Source organism: Archocentrus centrarchus, chromosome 10 (assembly GCF_007364275.1).
Source record: "Archocentrus centrarchus isolate MPI-CPG fArcCen1 chromosome 10, fArcCen1, whole genome shotgun sequence".
NCBI classification, from domain to species: Eukaryota; Metazoa; Chordata; class Actinopteri; order Cichliformes; family Cichlidae; genus Archocentrus; species Archocentrus centrarchus.
In genome coordinates, this window is record NC_044355.1 from 6,818,344 (window position 1) to 6,827,855 (window position 9,512).

At 40.3% G+C, this 9,512-nt stretch overlaps 1 long non-coding RNA gene across 1 annotated transcript; it reads left to right on the forward strand.

Annotated features, from left to right (window-relative positions):
• Positions 1–1,599: 1,599 nt before the first annotated feature.
• On the forward strand, positions 1,600–6,757 carry LOC115786494 (uncharacterized). Its single transcript, XR_004020436.1, has 3 exons — positions 1,600–1,614; positions 6,227–6,342; positions 6,627–6,757. It is a non-coding gene; the product is annotated as an uncharacterized LOC115786494 (long non-coding RNA).
• The last annotated feature ends 2,755 nt before the right edge of the window (positions 6,758–9,512 follow it).

The window sequence follows — 9,512 nt, forward strand, 5'->3', positions numbered from 1 at the left end:
ATGCAGTGAAATTCATTCTCTGCATTTAACCCATCACACACATGGAGTATGTAGTACACACAGCACAGCATGGAGCAGGGGGCAGCCAAAGGGCGCCCGGGGAGCAACCTGGGGGGGTGGGCTTGCTCAGGGACCCACAGTGATGCCAGCCCGAGGATTTGAACCAGGGTCCTCTCAGTGACGAACCCTCTTCTTCTCCCCTAGGCCACCACTCCAGGCCAAAGGTGGATAGAGGAGATAGACAAAGGTGAGAGCTTGTGGCCAAATCATCCAAAACAAAAAGAGAATATTTCTTTGAAATGCATGTGACACACTAAAAGAGCCTAAGTCAGGTTTTGTTTCAATATGTCTGAAAGAGTCAAATGCACTTTAAGAGTATCACTAACTCAGCCTGACCACAGACATTTGGATCTCCCTTAGCAAAATAATCCCTCTAACACACCACCTCAGTTTCAGTTTGATGGTGTGTGTCTCTTTGTGCATGATTGTATGCATCACTGTGATATTCTAGGAAATTAGACCATCAATCAAATACAATACGGGAAGCAACAAGAGAAGAAATACCCTTACAATGAAACAAAGGTGCTGAAACAACATGTGGCATTATTTAACGGCCCTTTGAGAAACACAAATGTGTGCACACTTGAGAAAAGAGCTGCGCATTATTTAGCTTTATTCAGCTTCAAGCTGTGGACGTATTGGGACAGTCGTCTATTAGAGACCCCGGCACTTTTTTTTTGGACTGTCATCATAATGTACAGTCCATTCAGAAAAATGATTAAGAGTTACTGCTATGTGGAATTGGGCTAATGGAACCAGATATTTAAAATTAGGACTGAAGTAGTTCTAGTAGGTTCAAGGTTAAAAATATGACTGGAGTTAATTTAGCACATTTAAAGTGAAGAACATCAGAAGCAGAGTTAAAACCAAGTTTTACCAGAACTCCAACTGATCAACAAGTGGTGGAAAATGATTGCCTTGTGGTATAGGTAACTGGATGTGGTGCATGCACCTCTTGGCGAGGAGAAAATAGTTTTAAAACGGAGCTTTGAATGACACATTTTTTGCCTTGGATATGTTGGAAGTGGATGTGTCCATGGTAATTAGTCTCTCTGTAAGCACCTATCAGCACCTAAACTAAAACCTAAAGGAGTGTACACTCAGGTAGAAACTGGCAGTGATTTTGCATCAAGAATTCAACAAAATTTGACAATATCTGGCAAAGTACTAACAAAAAAAGTTGGAGCAATATGTCATGGTCCGGGGTCCATGTGACCCTCTGTGTTTTGTTTTGACTTTATTTGTCTGTTCTGGGATTTTTCTCTTGTTGTGGGGTTTGGTTATGTTTGATTTTCTAGTTCCTTGTGTTTCCCAGTGTTCAGTGTCAGGTCTGCGTCTCTGTTCGCTTGAGTCACTTCCTGTTTTATTTTGACAGTCTCGTGTTCCCCCCTGTGCTTTGTGTTTAGTTTTGCTTCCCCTGTGTCATTAGGTTCATTTGTTTCACCTGTTGTTTCCACTCTCCCTGATTTCCTTGTGTGTATTTAAGCCCTTAGTTTTTCCTCTGTTCTTTGCTGTGGTGTCGTCCTTGTTGCCCTCAGTGGTCCCCTCTTAGCTGTGTGTGTTCAGGTTTAGTATTTTTGTTTTCTTCCTTCTCCCAGTCTTCATGAGTGTTTTTTGCTTTGGTTGAGATTTCGGTGTTTTATGTTTTTTGGATTAACTAAGTCACCTGCAAACAAAGCGGTTTTAAGTTCAGTTTTTGTCTTCCGCGTCCTGCACTTGGGTCCACCCCTTCCCCCACACAGCCCTGACCGTGATACAATGTGCAGTGGTGGGTGAATTTAATTCATATTTACTTTGAAGAAAAAAAAACAACTTATAATAGAGTTATCAGTCTAAGGGATACTCAAGTCACCTCTCTGATGGTAAGTGACTGAAATCTAAGTTGCTGTATGCAGATCTGCAATCTTCGCAGGTTGTCTGACAACATCAGGAGCACTGTGATGACAATAAATCCAGTTCAGAAAAATTTAGCAGTTGATCAATCATGTATTTTAAGCATTATACTCCTCCAGAAGGGGTGTGTGTGTGTGTGTGTGTGGTTTTGTGGAAGGTCTTCCCAAGCCATTTGGCTCAGATACTCTTTGCATGGTGAGTCTAGTTAATTGAGAGATGAGGCTCCTGACTGGCACAGAGAGTGGCAGAAACAAGCAAGCTGAGTGCTTCCATTGTTGCCGTCTTGATGTTTGGAAATCAGCAAGCAACCACTGGATTGTGCAGTGAACCTCTGCATACTTATTGGCTAATGAAATGTGATTGACAAGTTGCTAGCCAGTGAGCATGCCCTTGTTCATCCTCCTTTTTGACTGTAAGAAGATTACCTGTACCATCAAAACTTGTAATGTCCTCTGGTGACCAGCTACAGTGTGATGAACAATGATCAAATACTTTCAAATACCAGAGCAGAAAATTAGATTTTTACACTAGTGCATAATGTGAAAACACTGATTGAATATTTTGTCATTGGTGAGGATAGTCTTAAGTGTGATCTAAAGCAGAACAAAAACTAAAAGATGGAGTATAATTGAGGCTAGCATTAGACTAGTTGGCAGAGGTTACTGATGAAGTAGTTAGATGAAGCGCCAAGCATAAATGCGGGATCTCTTGGTCAGGGTTTTCCCCACTCCAGCTCGGAAAAAAAGCCTCACATGTGGTCCACTGTCAGTACACACGAGCTTAATCACGCATGTGAGCGTATGTGTTCAAAGCGACACGGGGATGTTATGATAGCCCCCTTCGAAAGTTGGCTTTCTCTTCTCTCACCCTCTCTCCATCTCTCTCACACACACAAAGGAAGTGTGTACACAGTGTATGTGGAGATAATAGCTTTGCAGGGGCCACAGCACAGCTTAGCCAAAGATCTGTCTGGCTAAAAGATCCATTAAATCACACATTTTCTTGCGCACACACAGACAGACACACATATGAGGATGTACTTCATCACAGGCCTGAAAAAAAACTAAATTAGGCCCACACATCACCTACACTAATACCCATGGGCACTCACACAGCTTTGTAGCATGAACCATTAATATGCCATCAGATATCAGACCAATTAAATGGATGGGGCCCAGAGTGAAGAGAAGTCCAAATTTTCCACCAATTATTCTTTAATCTATCCAGTACTGAGGTGGTGGAAGAGAGGAGAACAGAAAAGGAAAATATGTGAGGAGAAGAGAAAAGGGAGAAAAGGCAGGAAGTGAGATGTGTGTGACAAGGACAAATGACTCAGTTATAGCAACAGTACCACAGCAAAATTTTGCATCATATTAAGTTAACTTGAATGCAGCAACCATGATTAGTATTTTTCATTCATTTGTATTTCTTTATTATTATTTAGTTGTTATTATTTGTATTACTTCTCTGCTCCTAAAATTAGAGTCAATTTAAATTGGAGCTGCAACTTGCTTGGCTGGGTTGTGAATATGGACAATTTAATTGAGCTCAGCTTTATTTTGCATTTATACACCAATTCACAATAAAAGTCGCTTCAAGGTGCTTTATATTGCAGACCCTGTGCTGAGCGAATGGCTCAAATTTTGAGCAGGCTGTTGCGCTCTGTGTGCGCTGTCATTTTTTGTGGCTGCTCATGGTCTTCACATGGGCTATACGTGCCCGCTCCCTGCCATTCTACATTTTTAATGGTCGCACGAAAGCATGTCACATGTGTGAGTGCATCCCGGCTGGCGTTCTGGCATGCTGCACTTTTGTCATTGTAGCAGGAAACTGTTATTGCAGTTAACAGAAAAGAATGGGTTTCAGAGCACAGCGCAGAGCATGGTGCTTCCCATGTGAATGATGCTATTCTTAGTTTCCCAAATCTAACCAAGAGTCAGCCTTTGTCCCCAGTCTTGATCACTTACCTCCTGGACATACTTAAACCCAAACCTAAAGATAACCAAGCTTTTTTGCCTAAGCTAACCTTGGCTTTGCCACATAATAACTCTAATTTCTGATTATGGTTTTCGAAAGCACAGAAGAAAAGATTTTTAATTTTTTCCTTTGAATGAATTGGTCCCACAAACACTGTACAAGTGCGTATTCTTGTTTTTAGTCCAGCATGGCAAATTCATTGTTGTTAGTGCATAATTGCAATCAGACAGTACTCAGTATAAAAAGGCGCCTGTGCTGGACTCTGGCTCTTGTCATGAGGATCTGCTACACCCCTAAGGGATGGATGGAGATCGTGTCTTCAGTTATCGTCCACATGTTTTTTTGTAACAAAAAAGGAAATTTCATGTGACAGGACAATATTAATGCGTACTTCCTTGTCTCCTTGCTTGCAGTGACACATGAAGCTGTTGGTTTCAACTCAAAGAACCACAAAAAGATACTAATTAGTAGCATATTGTCTTGCAGATCATAAAACACAAACATTGGGACAAGGGAAATAAAGAGGGAATTATATAGAAAGGAAGATGATGGGCTTTTGTGAAGTAAATGAGAAATATGTAAGGGATGTCGTGAGACAGAATGACTTGAAGAGAAGGAAAGGAAGTATAGAGATTAAAAAGTAGACAGACTGAGATGCAGGGTTGAAAAGGGCACCAAAAGAATGGAGAAAAGAGAGAGTGAGAAAAGAAAGAGAAAACAAAGGAAAGAGTGGCCCTAGTTATGTGGTGTGAGAATTTCAGCAGCAGCCAACTCCATTCACTTTTAAAATGCTTAATGTCTCATTTTGTCAGGCACTCTGGATGTTTTTGGTTTTTCCGCTTTATGCGCTACAGCGGGCACTCCAGGAGAAAATGCTTAAGAAAGGCTCATGAATCAAAGGTCCTGAACAGAATTTTAAACCCTCAACCTCAAAAGTTAATGACATGCATCTTAGCGCAGAGAGCCCAAACAAAGCCTTCAGAGAGTGGTTGCATAAGCATTGGTTTGTCCTAGGAAAAATAAGATAGTATCTCCTTCATATTGAGTGTTTCAGTGTGTTATTTTTCTGATGGTTGATTGTTATTTATTTGTTCGCACAGCTCTTGTTTCCTTCAGCGACAGGACAATTTCAAATGAGTAACAATGGTAATCTTACAAGGTCAACCCTATTAACATTTATGTAGCATTTTCAATAGGTGACAAGTCTGAATTGCATGTGTTTTTCTCCTGGGCTCTCTGTGAGTTTCTCAGCTCCCTAAAAACATAGTCGCCTATGATGCATGTTTGCTGTTCCTAATCCAGGAGAGATCTCTCTCTCTGTTGAAATGTATGTCTGAGGGCAAGTATGAACTGTCCCTCATTACAGCACCTAGCAGCGCACACACCAATGCCATGTTAGGGTTTGTACAAGAACTGCATCCTTTCCACCATAAAAAGACTCATTTTGGTGACAAAAAATTGGCTCAATAAAACCGCTGGGCCCTATGCTGGAACCACTGACATCAGTGGCCATGGGTGGGGCTACCACAAGAAATTAATCAGTTATTGGAGGACGCAATTCACCGATTCTGTTCTCTATGATTTTCTTCCCATTGAAATTACTCCAAATTCTGCTTGTGACATTATGTAATAGCAGGATTTGAAACTTGTCAAAATGCAGGCTAGTTCTCAAAAGGCACCAAGGAAGAACTGGCTGTGAACCAGAACTAACACCAGCACCAGTATCGGCACTGTGTTTGTAGTACATGCGCGCACACACACACACACACTTGCAGAACCAGCCATTTGTTCTAACGAGGGCGAAAACTAAACGTTCAAATTTGTGATGACACTTTACTAGATTCATGCTGACAAGTGCAACAAATCTTTTTCACAAATGGCAAAATTGTGATGGTCCTAGAGTTTTGTGTTGATTTTGGAGTTTGAATTCTTACTTATATGCTTGAGTTGAGTTTCTGTGCAGTTTTTTCAGCTGTTCCTATGTTTAAGGCTTAGATTTATCTTTTCTCATTATTTTTGTTATACTAATATTGTGAATCTTAGTTCTTTCAATACTGAACCTTACGATTCATTTCTATCCAATGACAAGTCTTCAGTTTGGTAATATTATTCTTGAGTCATTTCCCGTTTTACTTTGATACTTAGCTGTCTCTTGTATGTTGCTTTGAGTTTCACTTCCTCTGCCTTCTCATTACCTTGATTGTCTGCACCTGCGTGTTTTTCCCCAGCTGTGTCCACTTCCCCTAATTAGCCCTGTGTGCATTCATAGACCTGTCTTCCTTCTGTTCCTTTTCAGGGCATCAGCTGTCTTCCCCACCTCTTGGATTCTGTTTGGATTTCCTCTTTACTGTGTTTTGGACTGTTTTCAAACCACCATTAAAGGTGCTCCATATGTTAAATCCTGTCTGCTTGGTGAGTCTGCATTTGGGCACACAACCCATGACTTATGACAAAAATATTTGTTACTGTAGGTTTCCAACACTTTTGTTTGCCTGAAGTTGAGAAGCATTAAAGTAAAAGTTGTCATGTCTCCAGTGTTATTTTCTTCCACTGCCTTGTGTGTTCCCTCATCTCTATCATCATGTTTCAGTGTTTGTTTTTGTCTTTGGATACTTCTTGTTTTACCTTGAAGATTAATTTTGTCATGTGCCTCGCTGGGCTTTTCCTGCTTTCTTTTCTTGATTCATCTCCTCCAGTCTTGGTCCCTCCCATCAGAGATGTGAGTGGATGAGGAGAGGAAGAGACATGAGGAGAGAGGAGCCATGGCAACAGGTGATGAATGAAGCCATCATTTTAAAATGATCTCCGTTAAATACGACCCGTGACGCAACTGCATCATAAAGTGTTATAGCCCAACTAGTGCTGTATTTTTTATTTTTTTTTTTATTATCTCAAGCGTAACAGTGCTTATGACATTGTTTCATATTAATGGACAGATGACACAATGTGACAAGATATAACTCTTAAACACAAATAGAAACAGTTAAATGTAAAGTAACTGAAATGGTGTATGGATAAAAGTGAGAATGTTCAATGAGTTCTTCTCCTGCTTTGGTTTGCATATTCCTTCTTTGAGCCACGCCTCTTTTATATGGTGAAGGTAAAAACACTCCAGCAATGGACACACCTGTGCATCTTCCATTACAGCTCCCCCAGAAAACCTCCCCTCTCCTGTCCTTCACGTACATTTAAGGAATTGAGACAGCTTTCATCAGGGCATACTGACACTGATATCTGATCACAATCAGGAAGACAGAATGTTAAATTATTCATGAAGTCAGCATTGTTACTAATACCATGTCTGAAAGGTGCTTTATTGATAACATTGCCAAAAAGTATGCAAGATGCTTCTAGATGCTAGTACTCAGCAATAATGATTCAATTCAAGCGAAAGGTTTTAAGAATTGCTTGTGTAGAGCACAGGCTGCTAAAAAATGCTAGTAGTTTTAATATAACTACAAAACTCCAACATCTCAGCCCCCCATCCAAGCTGAAAGCAAAGTGGTGTGTTGTTGAAACGCAAACCCAATTGTTGCAAGATTGATATCAGTTTCAGGATTGTGCAAATTTATCATGCCTGGGGTCTGTTAGCCCTGCAGCTCCAACATCTTTCAGCAGTATTGATGACTGGAAATTGCTTTACTGAACTAATGACTTATTGGAACTAGAATTGAGTATTTATAGTTCCCAAATGTTTTTGTTCTGCCGGCTCACCCTTTAAGCTTTCCTTTGGTTTGCCATCCTCATTTTATACTGATGGGAGTGTGTGTGTGTGTGGTTTATTATCAAAAAGGTAATGGGATGTACATTTTATGGGGATGCACATGAAGGGAATAGTTCTGTAGTTAAATGAGTGTTGATACCCTTTCTGTTTTTTTTGTTTTTTTTTCCTCACTCTTTCTTTAGGGCCAAGAGCCATTGTGATACTTTCAAATTCTGGGATGTATTTTGATTGGGCCGGCTACTGGTTCTGCTGGGTTGTCTCTGCAGAGAGGCTAGGCTTACTTACTTTAACACGATGATCACTCCTGTGCCTTTTTGGAAACCCCAGGGCAGGCCCAGGAAACTCTGCAGGGATTCAGTTTCACTGTGTGCCAGAGGAAATGCTCAAATTAGTTGCTGCACAGAGAAAGCTCCTCTGCTCTGCTGACGTAAAGCTCATTTTCAAAGCTGCTTCTCTTTCTTGACATCATAATCCTGCACCTACACCCCAGATACGGGTATTAATATTGCATAATAAAGTGTTAATACAATGAGAGAAGGTTCAATATCAGTCAGTCCCATAAATGTGAGTTTTAGCAAGGCACTGATAAAGGAATAGCTAACCATGAATCAGTCTGTTTCTGAAACTGAACAAACACCAAAATACAAACTATGAAATTTTAAATTAAATATGGAATAGATTTCTAAAAGCTTTGGGATTTTTTTTTAACCATCACAGTAAATTTGTTTATGAAAGAATTAATCAAATATGAAACTAGTGACGAGTCTCCCTTTGCTCCCACTGGCAGGAAAACTGATGTTTTAATTAGACCGAGTCTTAGAATGAAATATTGAATTGCTCAGTTTTCGTCCTAAGCATTACAATATTTATGAACTCCCCACTGTTAATTAAAGACTGAGACACTGCTGAGGAAAAGCCTGTCAGATTTTTGACATTTACAGGAAATTTCTCCAAATGTACTGGATTAATTTAAGCAACAGTGATTCAATTAGAAGCGAAATTATTTTATAACTGCAAATTGATGATTCCCCACTTATATTTCTTTATTTCCTTCTACCAATAGAGGGCAGCAGCACTACTGCATCACTCTGCAACTCTCCTCACTGGATCTGTTCTAAAAACTTTTCACCTCAGCGCTGTTGTCTGCACCAAGAACTCCGTGGAAGTCAGTGTAGTGATGAAGAATAGCATGAGCTTTAACTTTTGCTTATGACCACTAATAATGCAGAAGGTTGACCTCAACCCAAATCCATGTTTATAAATATTTGAGTATTACCTGTGTATTACCTGCCATCTAAAGTGCTTATGCAAAGTTTTCTGTTTCCAGTTTTTGTGCACTCTTTGGGTCTTCCAAACACCATAGTAGATAAGTTTAGTTTAGAGACGTTTGATCGTCTGTGACGGATCTATCACCCGGCATTTGTGTCATCTGCTGCTACTTAAAGCATCTATCAGTGAAGCTGACACACACAGACTCCCTCGGGATGATGCACGAGAAAGATGGTTCAAATAAGACGTGCCTTGGAACCAAAACATGAATGCACGTTCATTAAGTTGATATATATATATATATATATATAATAAATAAGGAAGCGTGGCTGAAGAATTAGCTATAAATGAGCACACTGCTGCCGAGGACAGAGAGTTTTGGTCAACTTTAGCTTACAGACTTTTGCTGAAGAAGATAAGGAGCGAATGAAAGTTTGTAGAGCCCTCTGACACTCTTGTGACATCAACAGAAAGAGAGAGCGAGCCAGAGAGAGGGAGGGAGAGCGAGCGAGCGAGGATTTTGGGGGAAACCTAAATACAAATCGGTCTGCCTCTCTCACTCTCACAATCGCCAGGCGTACCAGTCTGT